At 40.7% G+C, this 21,782-nt stretch overlaps 1 protein-coding gene across 3 annotated transcripts in view; it reads left to right on the top strand.

Annotated features, from left to right (window-relative positions):
* LINGO2 (leucine rich repeat and Ig domain containing 2) overlaps nt 1–21,782 on the top strand; it is a 760,588-nt gene that overhangs the window by 58,984 nt on the left and 679,822 nt on the right. Inside the window, exon 1 of one of the 3 annotated variants that reach the window (XM_065549693.1) lies at nt 6,495–6,642. The exons of the other annotated variants lie outside the window; for them this stretch is intronic. The gene's annotated coding sequence lies outside the window, so the exon portion shown is untranslated. Of the gene's footprint in view, nt 1–6,494; nt 6,643–21,782 lie in introns of those variants that run through there. 3 annotated transcript variants of the gene reach the window in all.

Here is a 21,782-nt window from a genome sequence, read left to right as displayed (position 1 = left end):
GAGAAGCATATTATTGGACCAGCTCATGCCACTGCTGTGCACCGAGGGGCCTGTTAGTAGCCGCCGGCATGATGTGGCGCACCTTGAAGAGCACTATTTGGGAATGTGTAAAGGAGTTAAATTACTGCCCAGAATGAAAAGGGCCTTGATGCAGAACCGTGTTGTCAGACATTCATTCACGCAGGGTCTGGCTGAAAGCCATGGAGAGCCACCTGGGTGGACAAGGCTTGACAAATTTTAACCGGGGGAAGGAGGGGAATCACTTGGGGTCATAAAAGGCTCAGGAATTTCAGCATCCTGGGGCACCGAATTATTCTGGGAGGATGGGGTTCCCATGTAAAGCTTTGGAGCCCATTTGTTTTGGCCAATATAAAGGGGGGGGGGCTATATATGTATCATAGACCGATTATTTAAGACTTTTTTTTTCTGAATACTTATTTTGGTTTTGTCGTCTATAACTATAGGGTACTTTTGACATGCCTAAAGATGACCTGATTTATCCAACATTCTAAGGGATTTTTGTGAGAACTAGAGGCACACTTCAATAGATTAGACTTATGTCTGGATTTGGATAAAGCTGGATGCTTGGAACCAGCCATCTGTAAATGAAGATTATAAAAAGGGAAAAGGTGCAGCCATCCGTGGATAACTGACTCTCACTCGGAAATTCTGATTGCAGCCCAGGAATTAAGTAATTTTAAATGTAAAGTAGCACGCAAATAGCCTGTGTCTATCTTTATCCTAAAAGCTTGATTTGTTTTATGGAGGGAAAAACATCATTTCAAGCCTTTTACAGTGACTATGAAAAGCTTAAATTTGATAACCTGTATTTGCCTCTGGAGGAAACGTGTGGATGAGACCTTCTCAAGGACTGTAGTCCAGGGCGACTTGATAACCTTGATTGGAACTGAAAGGAAATGGCTTATTAAGATGTTTTCAGAGATAGTTGAAATTTGCTGTACAGAATGAGAAAAAAGTGTATTCTATTTGTGTACTAGCCAAACACACAAAAAAGACATAACAAGTATAATGGAATACAGATAATTGCCAATTGTCTAGTAGTACAGTATGTCTTTCATGGCCTTGGAGTTTATAATATAGTTCCCCTGTGGACTATAAATAGATAACGCAACTTCTTTGCCACAAAAGCTGTAAGTGTAAGCTTTGAATTCCAGCTGTCCCTGTACAGTGCAGTCAGAGGCATATTCTCTCATTGTGATCCTAGTAAAAAAAAAATAGCACACAAAAAATGGGGAGGTCCCTTTTTGTTTCTCATGTTGACTTAACATTATCACTGCTGCAGGAGGGTAAAATATAACTTGTAGTCATCTGGAAAAGACCGCCAATATAATAAGAAACAGTTTATGGTTCGTAAATTATTCTCATTCTGACTCTTTCTGGGAGAAGGAAACGTTGCTTTCAGCATGAGTGAATTTCTGCCACCTACAAAGGCGCACCCCGCACCTTTTTCTAAGGGCATCTCTTGTTCGTGAAAAGTGCTGTCTTCATAATGAAGACTGAAGTCCATTACTAGTCAGAGAACAGGCTTAGCACAGCTGGTGGCTCTCCCCTGAACTGCTCCTCTCTGTCCTTCAGCTGGGACCTTAGAACAGCACTCTAGGGAAGAAATGACAGTTCTGTCCTTATCCATGCTAATTCAGCCTTTGACCTCTTCTTCTTCTTCTTTGTACCTTGATCCAAGTTGCTCATGTTCTTTGTTGTTCCTGTCAAGATTTCCCACTTTTTCAGAGAGGCTTTTTTAGCCCCACTACACGTGCATATTTCAGTCTTGTGTTACTCTCCGTTTTAACTTTATTTTTTGGTCAGAGGTATACAAACCACCCGGGCCTCTTAACGCCTTCCATTTTTAGCCTCAAGGCCGAGTGTGTGTGTGTGTGTGTGTGTGTGTTTTATTTTGCCCTTCAATCTGCTCTTCCCCGTTTTTCTCATTATTCTGAAATCTGCCCTTTTGCAAGATCATCCTAACTATATAAATCCTAGAGGAATATCCCTCTGTATGGATATCGAATCCAATTTTGCAGTGATCACAATTGCTCAGTGATGCTTCTACACTCAGCTATTCTAGCAGATCTTGTATACGGTCAGCTTTTGTTTGTATTTTTTTGTTTTCCCCCAGACCTCCCCCTTATCACAGAGATTTCTGGGGGGGGGTGGGACTGAACAGTCAATGTCTCCTCTAGCTGGCATCTCACCCTAGGTGAAAGCTTTTGTTGTTATAATGTCCTCCAATTGTGGGTAGGGGAGCCCAGGCCCGCCCTCTCCACCGGGCTGAATGGTGGGTAGCACCACTCAGCACCTTGCGGGTGCTAAGCGGCTGCCCTCCTTCCAGATCATTTCCAACCCTGGTCTCCTTTAGCTTCATGGACCAACTTACTTCAGTCTAGTCTCTGGCCTGCATGCTTAGTCTCTGGTCTCTCCTGTATGGGTTTGAACAGGTCCATGCTGTGAGGCCTGAGGAAGTACTTTTTTCCCTTAAAGCAGCTGTCTTTCACTACCACCCTCTGAGATGCTCTGTTCTCTTTTCTGGAACCTTGCCTCCAGCTTGTTCAGGCTTTGCAGATGTGTCTGGGCATGGCTGCCTGAGCCCAGAGCTGCTCCTTAACCCCTTGCACTCCAGTGTGCGGTTTATATACTCCATCACATGTATCGATAAATTAACTCCCCAAACCAGGTCAGACTATGCCATTGACCCAGTTAATAATGGGTTATGACAAATCCCCTGATTTTATTAAACTGATCTGCTGATATAATATTATCCTTTTCACTTCTTTTAATAGTTCCTTATCATTCTTCGGGTCTACATGCCTTTCTATCAAATATTCACACAGCTGAGTTTGTATTCCTCACACAGTGAATTTTGTAATACAGTAGATTTCACCCTATGGCGATAGCAAAAACTTCTCACATCTTGAGTAACTTTGGTTGTCTCTATGCAATACATAACACAACTTTTCCCTGGTACCCATATTACTCTTTCTTTTCAGTGCACTAGAATACAGTGTATAGACTATGAAAGTTAGTCACAGACTAATTTGGCATCATGTTCTTCAATGAAATGTAATGTTACAATTCATGACTTCTCATGATATAGTGTAACATCATACTGTAAAGTACATGAATGTAAGACGCCTGAAATATTTAAGGCTGTACTGGAGACACTTTACATTACAGTGGAGTATCTCAAAGGGCTTTGAGAACAGTGTTTTATATTTGGGACAAATTAAGTTTTAATTTATTCATTTGAAAACACACAAAGCCCTGGGGCATGGATAACCGGAATATTTTCCACAGGCCTAAAACTTTTATTTACCGCAGCACATCAATTCCCTCAGTAATCTATAATCAACACAAAGCACATTATCTGTATAATAGACTATTGATGCCCAGATTAAAAGAAGAGAGAGACTGACAAAGTCAATATGAAATGAGCATTCTCTATTGCTTTGTGTGCTCTCAAGAGATGGTTGTGTTGTGACATAGCCTCTACCAGCCTGGAGTTGTCTTTGCAGCCCGAGAACCTTTCTTCAATGGAAGCATAGTAGTGCATTAACTGCTGCCTCCCCCAGCCCAGCCCTGATGTAGCCTGGAGCTGGGTTCCATGACACACTGGAGCTATATGCAACCTCTGTTGCCTGTCCCAATTTTTGCTCCTCACTTCATACAGCAGAACGACATCAGTTTTTTGGAGTTGCTAGTGTGTGGTCATTTTGTATCAGTGCAAAGTGAGTTTAAAATGTTAGCATTCTGATCTGGTAGTGTTACATTTGCATTGAACAGGTATAAATAATCACACAAGTGAGGGGCTATAGTGAATTAATCCGTATATTTTACTCCATAAATATACCACACCTTTTTCTCGCTAGCATGTTTTGCTTTAGAAAAAAACAAACAAAAACTAACATCTCTCCCTCCCCCCACCACATTATTATATAAAACTTTCTTAGTAGAAATCTTCAGTAATTTTTATGTTTCTCTTTCACTCCCATAAAGAAACAGACATATGTTTAAAATATATTCGTGCAAGAGATTTTGATTCTGTGTATAACATATTTTTAGACAGTGGATAATAAACTTAGCAGCCTCCTTGGGGTCTCATAGTCAAATTTTGACAGATGACGAAACATCTGAACAGGAAAGATCCAGGACTTTCTAATAAGTGTCAGATCTTGCTATTCAGTTTCAGAAACTGACATGCCCAGGAATTGGTGGGGGTTGAGTCACATTTCTAAAGGGAAAACATGTCAGGTGCCCTGTTAATAGGATTCGAAGATGTGGGAGGAAACCTGAATGAAATATGAAATCTTTTTAATCTTTAGAAGAATGTTTAACCCAATGTGCTTTGTTCCTTTTTGAAGTCCTGATGCTAAAATAACTTGACAGAAGTTTCAAAACTCAGCAACCCTTTTGAATTTTCAGAGGTCCAGAACACAGCTTAATAATTCATCTGTGGCCTCCAAAAAACTAGGTTATAATTTTTTAGAATATAATTTAACAATAGCTTCTTCATGAACTTTATGCACACCGGGAGAGATTCTTATGTCCAGAATGCGCAACCAATTTGCACACTGGAGAGCATTTTCTCTTGAGAATATTATTTATTCTTCTTCAAATGATGGGTGCTATATGCATTCCAAATGCAGGTGAGCATGCGTGCCATGTGCAAGAGCCAGACTGCCTAAGGACCAATCAAGAATGGTGCCCCATTCTGCTAGGCATTGCAAACATAGAGCAGACAGTCCCAGCCCCCAAGTTTACAATCCAAGTCCCACTTAAGCCAGTGCACCTACTTGCATGAGTAAGGTTTCCATTACGAGGACGTATATTGATTCCCATTACTACAGTACTCAAAGAAATACAGAGGCAACACTGTTCCAGAGATACAAGATCTTATTTATCTCATAAGACACGTTCATTGTATACATTTTAAATCATTACCTGACAATAAAAATATAGAAATAAATGCTGCCAATATGTGAATATAACTTGTTACCTAATTAAATACACTCTAATTAGAAATCTGACTTAAAAATAAATCAATATGCCATTGTACCAAGACTATAATCATTCAAAATTGGATAAAAATGAATCTTTAATTTCCTCATCTAAGGGGAAGGAATCTTGAATTTCTTCTAAAGCAGTGGTTCTCAAACTTTTTTTTTTTTCCCGAGGACCACTTGAAAATTGGTGAGGGTCTTGGCGGACCACTTAATGATCTTTCCAAATGTTGTTTGTCCCATTAGATAACTATTGTGAAGTGCTTTGGATAAAAGCTCTCTATAAAAAAATCTTAATAATTTAATGTTTTTTTGTTCTACAAATAAAAGCACACAACTCCTATTTTAATATCGGTAGTCTTACCTTTCTAATGCGATGGATGTGCGCGCTCTTCCCTACCGCTGCAGCCCCCAAGCTGGGGCTGGGAAGGAGGGGGTCTCTCCCTCTCTCCCCTGCTGTGGCAGCCCCCAAGTTGGGGCTGGGAAGGAGGAGGGGTCTCTTTCTCTCTCCCCCACCATAGCAGCCACAGAGCTGGGGCATCTCCCCCACCATAGCAGCCACAGAGCTGGGGCTGGGATGGAGGGCCATCTCTCCCCTGCAGCCACAGCCCTGGAGCTGCAGCAAGTTGCCTCTTTCTCTGGCTGCTGCAGCCCTGCACGTCCCAAATTCCTCCCACCTCCTCTGCCTCAGCCACGGCTGCGCGGCTCCAGTAATTAGGTGGGTGGCCCTTCATTTTCTTGTGTGCAGCACCCAGGCGCACACCTTAGAGGGAACTATCCGCGGACTACCTGAATGAAGCTCGCAGACCACTGGTGGTCCACGGACCACAGTTTGAGAACCTCTGTTCTAAAGCTTCTGTATTTGAAACTAAGGCCCAAATCCTGCAGTGAGCACTGCATGGTCTGACAACTGTACTTTCCTGCAGTCCCGATGACATCAGTGGAGGCTGCTTGTAGATTCAAGGTCTATATGGTCTTTGCAGATCAGGGCCTAACTTGCAATTCAGGGAATTGGATTTCATTTCTTTTTATTTATTTTTACTTGACCATAATCAATTATGTAAATTCCATAATATTTTTAAATGACCCTTCATTTCTTTGGGTAAAAAAAGAAAAATGACTTAGGCACCAGTTTTGGCAAATTTGGGTTTAAAATATTTTACTTTTAAAATAAACTTGAAAATATTTAACCTGATTTTGAAAAGTAAAGTCCCAGGTTCAGGAAAGTATTTGAGTGCTTGTTTCAAACCACGTGTATTCAGAGAATGTGATTGAATTACCTCTCAGTATGACCCTGCTTAAGCCTGATGAGTTGTCTCTGAGCCAGTGTGAGTAATGAGTCATCAGAGGCAATTGCCTGTAGGTCTTGTGATCGCCCTCAGGCCATTCAACCAGGGTTCAGCCAATCCTCTGGTGAGGACCCACCCGGGTAATCCCAAGGCAAGTATATAATTTCCTGAGGGCAGCAGTCTCTGCAGTCTGCTCAAGGTCACTGTTGATATTACTGGCAACAGGAGTACTCCCAGCCAGACAGACAGCTCTTGTTCTAGCTCCTGACCATACCTGTTTCCATGCTAGCCAGCGCCTGCTCCAGCCTGCATCTGTTCCTGCCTCAGCCAGTTGCCAGGTGATTCTGACAGAAACACTTAAACCACCTTTTTAAGCACATGCTTAAGTGCTTGCCCAGATAGGCATGCTTTCCTGACATAAATGGCCCATGTTTAAAATGTGGGGTGTTTGCAGCAACATGAAGAAATGAGGCAAAAGCTAAAATGACTTTAAAGAACTTTGATGTGCCAGTTGGACTTTTAATTAAAACTCTATAGATCTAAACTTCTCAGTAGTTAAATCTTTTGGTTCTGCTATAGCTGCTGCCTAATATCAAAGGGAGCAGTAATAAAGAGATTGTGCTGTACTTTAGTTAACACGTTTTGGTCAGCCAGCCATGAGCTGGAGGATTTTTATATTCCTTGTTTTGTTAACTTTTGGTTGCCATGCAACTATGGTATTTTAAAGAGCATGTTACCTCTCATGTTGGGGGGGGGGGGGGTAGGGGCAAGGAAGAGGTGAAAAAGGTTATTTTGTATGGACACCTTGATATACAGTATAGGGTTTTTTCGTTTGTCTGTTTTTGCTATAAAAAGTTTAATTTTTCCACCATGCATTTTTCCTATGCACATAGATAACATCTACCCTTTATCCATTAATGCATATCCATTAATCTGCAATGTCTGGATTGTATCCTCTGCAGAGACCAGAGGTGATTCTTTGAGCTGTCTGACTAATTAGCTAAAGGGAAATCCCACTGGTGTTCTCAGGAGAACTTTGTCTGACTTTTTGACTTTTAGGTTATCCAGCATCCTGTTTGAGAAACTCTTGACATTAATTGATGTAGGGGTGTGTGCAGAATGCATGTCTGTGTTTTTAGCAACTGTTAGCAAGTAAATCCTTTCTGCTGCTTATTTGCTTTATCATCTTGTTAAGTGGGAAAGGGAGAAGATCCCCTGTAGTCATTGGAATAGGAGTTGGGAGCACTACAGACCCAGAGCAAATATTAAGGTTTGGAAGCTGGACACCAGGATCTGTGAGGTTTGGGAGCTGGACTTGCACCTATCCTGCCAAACTCCTCCCAGCCACCAGAAAACGCCTGGGAGGGTTCTGCAACAGGGAGAACTCAGAGACTTCCTCGGTGTTAGCCCAGTCCAGTGGAAGGGGGTGATCTGACCATTATGGGAGGGACCGTGACTGTTGAACAGTCTAAAAATCCTTGTATTTCACTTCTAGCTAAACTAGTTTGCACTGCTACAAAGCACTTTCTTGCCATGACAAAGCCAGGACTGTCAGTTTAATTCAACAACAACAAAAACCCAGCAGATTCCTGGCATACAACATTTGCATTGATGTGAAAAATTTTCATTAGAAGAATTTTATATAAACCACCATTATTAGTTTAAGAGCATATAAACACAGAAAATATACATACACATTTGGCTACTTTGTGATGGCTTGATAAAGCCTGTTATACATTCATAAATTGCATGTTTTACTTGCTTTCCTGTAATCATTAAACACATCTTCTTACAAAGGACTTGTGCACACAATGCCTTAGTCATCACTAATCGGGGAATGAATTCTAACACACTCTAGAATGTTGCATGCTAACTGTCCTGTGTGATCCGGCAGGCGCTCACTAAAAAGTTCCCTAGTGCACATTAATGTAGTATCAGGCTAGGAATGTATTATTTTTTAAATAAAATCTGATATACTTGTGAAATCACTTCATTGTAGCAGCTGGAGCTTATAAGAGCAACACAAAATATTTCAAGTTTTGTGAAATTGTGAGAGATGACAACATTTCTGAACCAACAAGTATTCACACAAACAACAAGGAGTCCGGTGGCACCGTAAAGACTAACAGCTTTATTTGGGCATAAGTTTTCCTGGGGGAAAAACCCACTTCTTCAGATGCGAGACCCAATACAAGTTGGGTTTTTTTACCCATAAAAGCTTATGCCCAAATAAAGCTGTTAGTCTTTAAGGTGCCCCCGGACTCCTTCACTATTTATATTAAGCATTTGAAACCATTATCAGAAAGCATTTTTTAAATTATAAATTGCAGGATATTTCATGGTTGTATAATTTTTAATCCTTACAACTTCTGTGCAGTCTTAAAATATCTAACGTTAACCAACACAGGTGTAATAAATCAGACTTGGATAGAAATGATGTGTGGGTACAGTGTCTCCTTCACAGAACTACAGTGTTGCTAACTGAGTGTATATCTTGTTTTCTAGTAGACATCTACCCTGGAAACCATAGAAATAGTTCCAATATTAGAATTATTTCTGTTTTGTTCTAGGAAAACAAATAAAGGGTCAAAAAGGAAGTGTTATTTTTGCATGCATCTGTCATTCAAATCCCAATATTATTTGTGGATAGTATTCCTGACGTCCAAGTTGTGCTTACAAGCACATTGGCAATCTCGAAGTATGACAAATTTTAAAATGGAGCAAATCAGGGCTGAAAACCCTGTAGAAATTGCCTGGGCTGCACCATCCAAAAGGGTCAGCCAAATAACTTCATTTCCTTTCTTTGTACCATGTTTTACAGTAATATTTCAGATCTCTTTGGAATGATTTGCAAACGAAAACAATTGAATGGTTACCTGTATTTCCACAAATAGATTATTTCCCAATCAGTGTAAAGAACTTGAATCAACATTGAAAACCTGACTTCTGGAGACAGAGTGGAATTAAATACTGAATGACATCATTCTATTTCTTCACTGTAATAGAGTTTGCTATTGGGAACATTCAGTGGTAGGTTAGCAGGCCATGCTATTTAGCAGAAAGGAATTAGAGCCATTCACTAAACTTGAACTAAAAAAAGTTGTCACCAAGTAGTGAATATTCAAGAAATAAAGGGTGAAATGTATCCCTGTACGGAGGCACAGCACAAAATCTATTAATCTCTCATCAGACCTTACATACATAGACCTCATGTTGTCCTTCCGCAGAGCGAGTGGGATTTCACCCATATTCTGTCCAGTTTGTGTGGCTAGATAGGGGGAGTAAAGAGAGCACAGGGAGATACTTGCCCCCTCTCCTCACACATCTGCTCAACAACAGAACAGGAATTCTGCCTGACCTTCACCAGAGGGGGCCTGGTTTTCAAGGCTGTGTTTGTTGTCTTTGATTCAGCAAAGCACTTACATGCATGCTTACCTTAAGTTTGTGAGTAGATCCATTGGAATAAATGGAGCTATGCACATGCACAAGTTAAGCATATGCTTAAATGTTTTAATAGATCAGAGCCAGAGTGTTCTGTGCTGCATAATCGATCCTCATGGCCCCAAGAAAGCATGATGTGCCCAGATCCCACACCCAGTTAATACATGAGCATCAGAGCAACAGTTAGGCATGCTTAGCATCACCCTGAGCTAGTATACCCTGCTCTGGCTGGATTTCGCTTGGACTATGCTGTATTCCACACTGCACAGCTTCAATCAGTAAAGGCAGGATTTTTACCATATATTTGTGCAGAATATAGACTGTAATGTGTTCTTATTATATCCAGAGCAAAATACTAATTATGCACAAAAACTTCCTTGATGTTTCACAGACAATGAATTTACTCTGATCATTGGAGTTACTTACTGAATTATAAGAGACTTTCAGACCATAGAAACGACTGCTAACAAGTAGGAGAAATTAAGATCTTCTGGATTTTAATTTGGTCATAATACTCAGACAATACTACTAATTCTATTGTAATGTACTCACTTCAAAGATATTTATCTTGATTTACACCTGTGTATAAGCAATTACAATCTATAAAAATAATTCACTGAAGATGAAAATGATCGCAATATCACTCTGAAGGACACTTCAATGCTGATAAATAAGAGTGAATGAAGAGTAGTACAAAAATGACAAGTTTTGCAGTCCGCTAATTGGAATAGAAATGTTTAATTAACAAAGAGATGAACCATAGAACACAGACTGAATGTGGAATATGTATCTCCATCTTGTGCAATTCTGCAATTTTGAGCGGTTTATATCCCCACATTATCGCTTACTAAAAGTAGAGCTAAAGGCAGAATGGGAAACATCTACATCTTAAGTGATTGCATATTGTAGTAAGCACTTGGGTCTGATATAACCCCTCCTGCTATTGAGCATACGCCAACCAGTAAGGATATGTCTACACTTGGAGCTGAGTATACGATTCCCAGTCTCAGGAAACATATTAGCACTGATCGAGCTAGAGAGCTAAAAATAGTGTAGTTGTGACAGTACAGGCAGCAGAACAGCCTACCTGCCCTGAGTAGAGCCCTGCCTGCGGCTTGCAGCTACCTTCTGTTTTTAGCACGCTAGCTCAATGAGAGCCAATGTGAGTGTGTTTCCTCGAGCTGGGAATCCTCCCTCCAGCTCGAAGTGTAGATGCAACATAAGGAATAGGGGCTAGGAAGATAACATGCCCAGTAGGAAACTATATTCCATAACTGTCTACTGCAGGGTTTCTTGCACCTTCCTGGGAAGCTGGGAATGGGCAAAGGGGTGGATCGCTTGATGACTAGCTGTTCTGCACATTCCCTCTGAAGCACCTGGCATGGGCCACTGTTGGAAGACGGGATACTGGGCTAGATGGATCTTTTGGTCTGACTCAGTATGGCCGTTCTTATGTTCTTACAAACAACTACACTGGTCACTGTTGGAAATGGGATACTGGACTGGATGGACTCCTGGTGTGATTCAGTCTGCCAGTCACTACTATAGTATATAATAATGATGCAGTAGCTGCCTGTCTGGGATCCCCTCTTTGCTCAGTTAACGCCCTGTCTGTGATGTAATAGGCCTTGGGGAAGGGAGGGTGGAGTGAGACTGCAGCTGCCACACTGGGGGGGAAGGAAGGGGTGACTGCTGTGCCTGCTCCAGAGCTCGCAGGGGCTATGAGGTGCTGCCGGCAGCCGCTGGCTCTGTGAATGCCCACTGTCGGTGACTCTCATACATTTCTTGAGTAGAACAAGCTGGAAAAATAGACATTTGGTATGAATTTGTATGCAAAAAATGTCTCTTTTCCGCCAAAATTCAAGTTTTTTTAACCAGTATTTTTATTCCTGAGCTGCCTGTGGCTGTTCATAAAATAGTGAGGAGCCACCAAAGTTAGCCCCCAAATCACAACATTTGTGATGTTTTCACAAGTATTTGCACCTCTTCTTGTCCAATTTAACATCCCTTTGAGAAAGCCCAGCTTTGAGAACTTGGCCAACTTTGGCATGCTTACTTTGACCAGCAAGGAAACACATCAATGGCTTTTCTTTCTTTTCCTTTTCCTTTTCTTGCTCTCTAACTAGAGTCTTGTGTTTTAATGGATATAACTGGATTGTGCTGATTTGACTGTATGGTCTAGTTTCCAGAAAACACCCAATTTATCACTACAGCTGTGTGGAAAATAGTATGTGTGTGTGGGGTGGGGGGGGGAGCGGGGAGTGTGTTGGTGTTTTGGTTTTTGTTTGTTTTCACTCCTTCAGAACATTTCAGCCATGTAGCAACAATTTGAAAACCGAAATCTTTTGTCCAAACCCAAAAACGTTCAGCCAAAAACTTGTTTGAAAACCAAACATTTTGATTTTAGAAATGCCACTGGGATGCTTCATGGGAGTTTTCATTCTGATCCCTCATGCCCCCATTTTCCTCTGTGGCCCAGACTCCCTGACTGGATTACATCTCCCATGATACTCCACAGTCTCCCCTGTGGCAGAGGTGCCACAGTGCTGCATGAAAGATGTAGTCTGGCTAGGGAATCAGGGTCATGGAAGGTAACGGGTGTAGGAGGCATATGAACTACTGCTCCCTAGAGATATCATGATGGCATTTCTGAATTCGTTTTTGTTTTCAGCAGAACTTTTTTTTATTTATTTTTTTCAGATAAAACTTTGTTTTTTCTTGGTGTTCAGTTTGTCAATTAAGTCAAATATTTTGGTGGATATGAGATGCTTTTTGCAGTAAGATTCATTTAGTTAACCTATTTTTTTCATCAAAAAGCAGTTTCAGTGGAAGGTTTTCAAGGAGTCCTAGTTAATGTGGTATATTTAAATATATGTAATATTTTTGATGGCATGGCTATAACTTGTTTAGTAGCGCATATATGTGGAATATTTTTTTTTTCTTCTGGGAAGGCAGGCCAATTAGCAGCTATAAGAGAGAGGGCTGACAGAGTGAAAACCAACAGAAAAACCTCTATCCAAGTCATCAGCTAATATGTAGGAGTGTCTTAGCAATGATTCAAAATGTTTACAGCATACATTATTGAGGCAATTCTGGTAGCTTAATCTCCTCCGAAAGCTAAAATAAAGGCCATAATATAAAATTTTGCATATACTCGGAGGACATTACATGTTACTATGAGAGACTTGTTTGCCAAGAACTTTACCTGATTCTATTCCCAGGCTGTGGGCCAAATCATCTCCTGTTGTGCTTTCAGGTGAGGAGGGGGTGCAGAGCAGGCAAATACTGACCAAAATGAGTCAGAAAGCATATATGGTAGGAGAGGCGCTTTAGTATCATTGCAAGCCCCTTTGTCTGAGCTGAACAAGTTTCAGGCACAACCAGACAGGGAGGTTTGGAGCTGAATGATGACCAGTCTACATGGCTGTGATATTCCCCAAGGTACAATCTGGACTGTTGAACATCTGTCTCCCCTCAATTCTCCAGTCTAGGGTGCCTTTTACTCTGCTTTGCTGTGAGAATGACCACTCCTGTCCAGTTCTTACACAGCCTCTAGCAGGAAAATTTATTCCTAGCTGAATTACATGGATGCCTTGACCAGCCACTGATGAATTATATACAGGGCAACACGAGCAAACTCCCAGTCTCAGACCTTCCCTTGGAAATGTGCATCTTGTACTGCCCAGCTCTCTACTGGTCAATGCAAGCTCATATAAAGTCTGTCCTGTCATCAGTGGAAAATAATATGCACTAACCTTATCTCAAGTGCAGGTTCCCAAACACTTCAATCCAAACACACTGATTGAGATAAAACAAACAAGTTTATTATTAACTACAGAAAGATAGATTTTAATTGATTACAAGTAATGAGGCATAGAAATCAGAATTGGTCACAAAGAAAATAAAAAGATAAAACACAAACTAATACCTAATTTAGCAAGCTAACTGGATTCAAAGCAAAGGTTTTTCTCATCACCTGCTCTTTGCAGTCTTTACTGGCTGAGAGCCTCTGGGTCAGAATCCCTCCCTCAGTTCAGTGTTTTTTTCCAGGTGCTGCTGATGCCATGAGCAGAGAGAGAGGCAGGGGAGAGAGGTAATTTTGTGTGTGAACACTCTCTCTCTCTCTCTTTTCTCCCTTCTTTGAGGAATATAACCAGCTGGGGTTCAGGTGACAGCCAGTCTGTTTACATGGGAGCCCCCAGTTTTTCTATTGTCAATATGTAACGTTCTTGCTTACACCTTTCTTTCTGCTGAAGAATGGTTGTTTAACTAGGCGGTAGTTCATTTGACTTTGTTGACCTCTGGCTAAGTGTTTGGTGTGATGTTTGTTGCTGAGGAACTGGTTTGTGCCTGCTTTTCTAAACTTGGAGCGTGTTATAGCAGTGTTACACAGTAGAAGCTTATAACTTTGTATACGATGTTGATACACATATCTTACCAGGACAATAATGTTCAGTAGATGAGTTTTCAAATGATACCTCACAAGGCATACTTTGTACAAAATTTATCATTTAAATGGTCTTGTAAAAAGGATGAATATGGGGTGCAGACTATAACATGGCATTATTCCCCTGCTAATCTGCAGCAATAGTGTGGAATTTTGCTTGAAAATTGATGTTGATCATATCGGCATATCTCCTTCAGAGAGGTGTACAGGGTACTGGGTGGGGGGCACTGGGAACATAGCTCCTGAGAAAGCTGAATTGCCAAGGGGGACTGAAAGCAGAGTGTTGGGAAGTGCAGAGGAGAGGACTTATCCCCCAGATGTAAGGACAGCTAAGAGGTTTGAGGGCCATGTCCCAAAACTGCATAATGACTCAGAAAAATCCATGGGCGTGGTTCTGCTCCTATTTATGCTGGTGTAGATCCAGTGTGTTGAGTGGTATTACTGTGGATTTACACCCTCAATGTAAGCACAGAAAATAGGCCCATGAGTTTTTCTTCAGAAGACAGTAATCTCTTATCCTTTGTTTCAGAGCACCATTAGACAATAATAGGAATGATTATTAAAATATGCTATTCCAAGATGCATAGGAATTGTTAGGGAGTGGGGTGGGGAAGCACTCAGTGCTAAGTACCAGTACATGATTCCTTCAAAAAACAAAACCCACTTTTAATACATTTCTTAATGTTATGTAAACTTTAAGTACGTTATTAGCCCAGATGCAGATTTTTTTTGGCATAGCACCCGTCATCCTTCTTCATACCTAGTCATTTTCAGAAAGCTGTCAAAAATAAAGGAAAGCAAGATAGATTGAGTTCCTAAAAGTGTTGAATTTATAAAAGAAAACAATTATTCTGTTCTTTCATGTTACTTACACAGGGAAAAGAAATAGTTGTCATGTAATTGCTGTGGTTGTCAGCCAAGAACAATTAAGCTGAATCCTGTAGTCAAGTTTACTGAAACAATGGATGCTGTTTTGCTGATAATTTTGCCACTAGTTACCATTGCCAAACTCTGAGCCAGATTCTGACCTCTGCTTCCCTTTTTAACTAGTCTCTGGGGCTTTTTTTCTCTCCACCCCAGCACATGCATGCAAACCCACAGGGATCCTGTCAGCATTAGCGTATACCAGCTGTCCCACTGAACAGTGAAACTTCTCTGGGTCAGCGACCAGGTCTAACGGAGTCTTTTAAACGCTTGTGATGCAAACTGTAGTGCTTTGCTTCAACACTTTCATTGCTTCCTAAGCTAGCTGTGTGAGAAGGAAACATTTTCTCCCAAGAGGAAATACAATTCTCCTAAGAAGGGTCTAGCTGTCGTAAATATTTTAATGGTGGCCCCTGGATGTCTTGGTAGAGGCCATCAATATTTCAAGTACTAATAGGTTTATTTAAAGGGTATTCATACAAGTAGGGCAGGAGGCATTACTAAAAGTGTTCTGCAGCTCAAGGTTCTGTAGCTTTACAGGCCTATCTTGAGGCGTTTATCCCAGGAATTCCCCTGCTACACGTTCTCGCTTTCTCTGCCCCAGAGTGCTGTATCCTTGGTTTTTCTTTTCTCTTTTCTGCTTTGAAGCTGCATTTAATTTTCATGAAAGGTGCTGGGGTTTGATAGCCTGAGACACAAATGGTTTCTGTTTTTTCCAGACAATGGGAACAGCACAGGATGTGCCAGTGAAAAACCTTACCATAGCATTCTCCTGCCAGTGTGCTAGTGTAGAGGGACTTTCTCTAGAAGGCAAAGGATTATTGTTTGGCCTCCATGTCCAAGCAATCCTTGGCAATATGAGAAGTGATGCCAGCTATGTTACTATTTGTGATGGTGTTTGTTATTAGGCATCCATAAAGATTTTGCCTGAGACTGCTAACCCCTTGCACATAGGGTATCGGCTATCTAGATAAATAATATTGAACTTTTTATACTACACAATGCCTTTAACAAACATCAAAACTCTTTATGAACTACATTATGGAATAAAAACTGTGTATATACATTTATATAAAAAGATGCTAAACAGTCAAAAATGAGGAAATAACAATTAAGGGACCAGCATTAACTCAGTCCCTTTCTCTGTATGCATTACGATAGTCTAGGTACATGTCAATTATCAAATTTGTCAGTGCCAATTCTCATAATTTCCCCACAACATTAGACACACTTTGAGAATGATAAAATAAAACTTTCCTTATCTGTATGAAGTAATGACTAGTATTGCCAACAGCAATGTACCGATCAATTCTTTTCAGGTATCCGAGGAGAAGGAGGAAACAATAAAGCCATATCACCTGCCCATCTGCAGTCGTTCAAATAGATCAAAATAGGCAAGGGAGTTCCAAGACCTGAATGTATCCTAAAGGTTCAGAAACCAGAAGGCAAATTAAAAGAACCCAACAGTTTTAGAATCCCATGATTTGAGGGCCTACTCACTTTTTTTTTTTTTTTTTTTTTTTTTTTGAGTGCTTGGAATTGGCAATACTGAAGACTGTATCTAAAGGCAATTAATATAAAGACCTGTTGTGCTTTCACATTGATGTGTTGGTTAAACGTTTATCAGCTTGTTGGTTTCATACATAAGTCAGGATATGTAAATAAAATGGAACTGTTGGAGACTATGAATTAAGGGCAGGAATGTGACTTGCAATTACATCATCTCCTGTACTCCCCTATGCAGGCTACCCATGTTGTGGGTCCCAGTATATGCCCACTCATGCAAGTGGAGGAGAAATGACTGTGTACGGATGAGGAAATGGTAACGGCCTTAGTTCCTTCTCTTTCTCCTCCCAATGCACTGGGCTGGCAAAGCTGAGTCTGTGTAAAGGGGGAAGTAATCAGTGGTGCAAGTAGATTTTAACTCTTATCGGTACGGTACTGCCCAGCCAACCCCCCCACACACACACACACGCAAAAAAATCTTCCATGACTAGAGCCCGGCGTGGATACAAATGTGTACCTGCGGATGCCAATATTCGCGGATAGAAATCTGTATCCGCTGAACCGCAGGACTCTCCCGGGAACCGCAGTGGTGAAAGAAGTAGAACGTGGGGCGGCCCCATGCCAGAGCTCCTCCAGCGCAGCAGTACAGAAGGGCAGGGGGAGATACAGCCATGCTGGGGGAGCTGCTGGTGTGGGGGCCATCCAGCAGGCCCCACCCCACGTTCTGATCCTTTTGTCACTGCGGTTCCCGGGATTGCTCTGAGGTGGTCAGCAGATACCAAATGTGTCTTTACGGTATAGCATACAGGCAATAAATATGTTAATGGTACAGCATACCAGATCATACTGGCTTCATCTTTCTTCCTATGACACACTGCCACATTTCGGATCAGCAGAGGTTACCTGAGCTGGGGCCCCTCTCATGTAAAAGAGAGAGCAGTGGCAAGATGTTTTCTATGGGAGTCCACCAATTTTTGAACTTTGTTTGCTCTGGACCAAAACAATTGAAATTTGGTGACCTTCCGGGCACTCTGCAAAGCTCAATTTTTTTCTCCCTCATAGTGAGGGCTTGGGAGGATTCTGGTGGGAAGTTGTACAGAACTTAAGTATGTCGGCAGCAGCTACATTAGGTATGTTTGCTATAGAATGAAAGGGGGTTATGTACATGTGAGAGAGAGAAAAAAATCTTATGGAATGAGTATATAAGGGAAAATAAATATATATCTGCAGGTATAAACCAGTAGCAAATCACTTCCCCTTTGGTGCAAGATAGGGTTGGACCAGGGTTTGAAATAGTCAAAATTCCCTGCCTTGTGTGTTCCAGGGGTGTCACACCTATTCACTGGTCCTCATTCAGGGCAGATGATATTGTTAAAATCTAACTCTAAGGGATCCACTCTACCTGCATATCTGTGGCACTTGTGAATTTTCAAATCTGAAATTCAAATCTAAAAACTCAATAGGTAATTTAAAAAAAAAAAGTTGTCATCTGTATTGTACTGTAGGAATAAAATAGTATGTTAAGCTCTCTTTCATTCTGATCTGATCAGATATATCTCATTACTTAACTTAAGGCTTGTTTGATTGTCCCCATCAAACTGATTTTATACCAACTTATGGAGTTAGGGTCACATTTCTGTATCTGCAGGATAACAGTGCTTTGACATTTTTCACATTTGCTTAAGTGAAAATGCTTAGAATAACATTATAGGCCCCAATCTTTCAAACATATACACACACTTAACTTTAAGCACATTGAAGTCAATTTCCTGGATCAGGCTCTTGGTTTTTTCCAATATGCTTCATTTCCAATACTCCTCCATCATAGTTAAACTGTCTTTTCTTAATGCATTTGTAGTCAATTGCTTGACCACACTTTGGTTCTTTATTAAATATACTCAAAGACCAAGTAACTAATGTCAGTCAAGTTTATTAATATGGTACAAGAAAAAGGTTCTATAGGTTACCAGTCTCTGAAGAACAGTCCCCTGGAGCAATGTTGCATTCACCTTATGCAGAAGGTATGCTCCCCAAAGTTATACCTCTAAATCTACCCTTTTATACCCTACTTGTTTACCAGTAAAAGGTATCATATACATCATTTTAAACTACATTTAACTAGTTAGCTTTTTATCTTATTTTTCTGGTACCATGATGTGTACCCCTTGTCTTTGTTCTGAACCCACCAGGCACCCCGACTCTCAATGCACCCTTATTTTTTGTTCTGGCTACCTACATTCCAGGTACTAAGGGGTGTGAACATACCTCCTGGGCCTGTACCAGGATAAATAGGTTTGTGAGGGTAACTCCCTTTCTGTTGCTGGGAGGAAACAATTATATATCCTAATACTGATGGTTTTCCTATGTACTTCAGTCAAAACTTACTTCAGTATATGCTAGGAGTTGTGGAAATAAAGCTGGGTCAGTTGCGGGGCGGGGGGGGGGGGATTACCTTCATCTTCATTAAAATTACTGAGAATCTGCCACTCTGGGCAGAACTGCAGTAGGTTCCTTCCCCCCCGCCTCCCCCCCCCCCGAATGAAAACCAGCTGTGAGCCTGCAAGTGCTCTAAAGAAGCCTTTCTGACTATATACAGAACTTTGGCTTTAAGGCGCCCTATTTGATTTAACTTGGTGAAATCTGGATGTAGTAAATCTATAGGTTGTTGGTCTTTTAGCCAGCCTCAGCATTTCTGACCTGTCAAAGTCTGTCATAGGTTTGACTGTACTGTGAGATGTGCTGTTTTCAATATAGTTTGTCCAGAGTTGATCCGTCATGCAATAATATATCACTTTTCTATTGGAACCTGGGTCTTTCTGTAGAAACACAATTGTGCTTTGGATGACGTTGTGTCCAGTTGCTGAGCTGTAAGCACCTGGTGCTGGAACCAGACAAGAAAGTCAATACAATAGGTCAATACAAGATGAGATGTGATACATCCGGTTTAGACCACGCATAAAGGTAGGCAGGAGCACTTGACTATATTGGAATTGGCCAGGCTACAGGGTGCAGGGAAACTACTGACCTATAGTCACAGAAATAAATACTTGTATGCAGTAGAAATTGTGTTAGTAAAACCTAGTGATGCTCCCCAGATTGTTCAATTGTATATCTTCTCATTTAGAAGGTCAAGATTTGGTATTCATTCCCTGAGTCTGTTCATGGCTACACACACGCTGAGTTCAAAGAAGGCTAAACCATTTGGACACTTCATTAACTATTGGCATATTAAACCTTTTAGTTTTTAGCAGTGCCTGCAGTAGTCAGTGTAAATGTGTTATGTACTCTGGTGCAATTTGTCTTGCTACATAGAGTTGGATTGTTTATCTGAGAGGTGTATTTGTGTAACTGAGTACAAAATCTTTAAGAAGAGTACAAATATTGTGTATATAGATGTGATCCCTACTGAAAAGCCTGTACCCCGTCTGTTTTCAAATAGTTCTGTTTTTTTTGGTGTGCACTCTTAAAGCATAAACAAGTATACAAAAATGTATGTTGTTTATAAGGGGAATTAAAATGCCATTCTCTTTTTGTTTTTAAATTTCATAAGAATGGCCATACTTGGTCAGACCAAAGGTCCATCTAGCCCAGTATCCTGTCTTCTGACAGTGGCATGTGCCAGGTGCCCCAGAGGGAATGAACCGAGCAGATAAAACATTAAGTGATCCATCCCCTATCAAAATAAGCTATTGGGGTGAGCCATCTAACATAAATGACACTCATATTTCCGTATCCCAAACATGATATACAACATATTCAACAAACATATTTTCAAAAGCTGAACAGGTACTTACAATTTTCTTTCCATAGAGCAGAATTACATTGGGCATTTCAATAGCTGCATTGTTTTTTTCCACTGTCCAGAACAATGAAAAACCCAAGGAAGTCCCCTGCTTGCAACAATGTACCTGATAGTTGGGGGACCCAGCTATTTACCTCTCTCCGTTGTGAAAACTGACTGTTTATTTGTACCCTTTGATTCCTGTCTTTTAACTGATTACTGATCCTTGAGAGGACTGTCCATCTTACCCCATGACTACTTAATTTTCTTAAGAGCCTTTGGTAAGGTGCCTTGTCAACGGCTTTCTAAAAATCCAAGTACACTGTGTCAACTGGATCACCCTTTTCCATATGGTAGTTGACACCAAAGAAATCTAATAGATTGGTTAGGCATGACTTTCTTTTACAAACACTGTGTTGACTCTTCCCCCAACATATCGGGTTAATATATCGTCTGATAATTTCTGTTCTTCACTATAGTGTCAGACAGTTTGCCTGATACTGAAGTCAGGTTTATTGGCCTGCAATTGCTTGGATTGCCTCTGGATCCTTTCTTAGAAATCAGCATAACCTTAGCTCTCAGCCAGTCATCTGGTACAGGAACTGATTTAAGTGATAGGTTACATACCACAGTCAATAGATCTACAGTTTCACATTTGAGTTCCTTCAGAACTCTTGGATAAATACCATCTTGTCCTGGTGATTTATTAACATTGAACTTATCAGTTTGTTCCAAAAAAATCTCTACTGATATCTCAATCTAGAATAGTTCCTCAGATCTGTGACCTACAAAGAATGGTCAGGTGAGAGAATCTCTCTGACGCCCTCTGCAGTGTAGACCAATGCAAAGAATTCATTTAACTTCTCCACAACGACCGTGTCGTCTTTGCATGCTCTCTTTGTACCTTGATTGTCTAGTGGCCCCATTGATGTTTGTTTGGCAGACTTTGCTGTTAGTTTTGTGTCTTCTCCTAGTTGAGCTTCAATTTTTTTTTGCCCTGCTTAATTATACAGTACTTCATTTGCTAGTGTATATGCTCCTTTTCCATTTTCCTCAGCAGGATTTGACATCCAGTTTTTAAAGGATGTCCTTTCGGAGCTAACTGCCTCTTTTACTTTGTTCAGTCATGGTGGTATTTTTTTGGTCGTTTTACTGTTCAGTTTGTTTATTTGGGGTATACTTTTGCTTAGTTTGAGCCTCTGTTATAGTGTTTTTTTTAAAAGTTTCCATGTAGCTTTCAGACATTTCACTCTTGTGACTATTCTTTCTAATTTCTGATTGACTAGCCACCTCATTTTTTTGTGGTTCCCCTTTTTGAAGTTAAATACTCCTGTGGTGAGTTTTTTTGGTATTTTCCCCTTTAGAAGCATGTTAAATGT

Source organism: Chrysemys picta, chromosome 6 (assembly GCF_011386835.1).
Source record: "Chrysemys picta bellii isolate R12L10 chromosome 6, ASM1138683v2, whole genome shotgun sequence".
Classification (NCBI taxonomy): Eukaryota; Metazoa; Chordata; order Testudines; family Emydidae; genus Chrysemys; species Chrysemys picta.
Note: the sequence above shows the minus strand (reverse complement) of the source record. Positions and strands in the feature narration are given on the sequence as shown.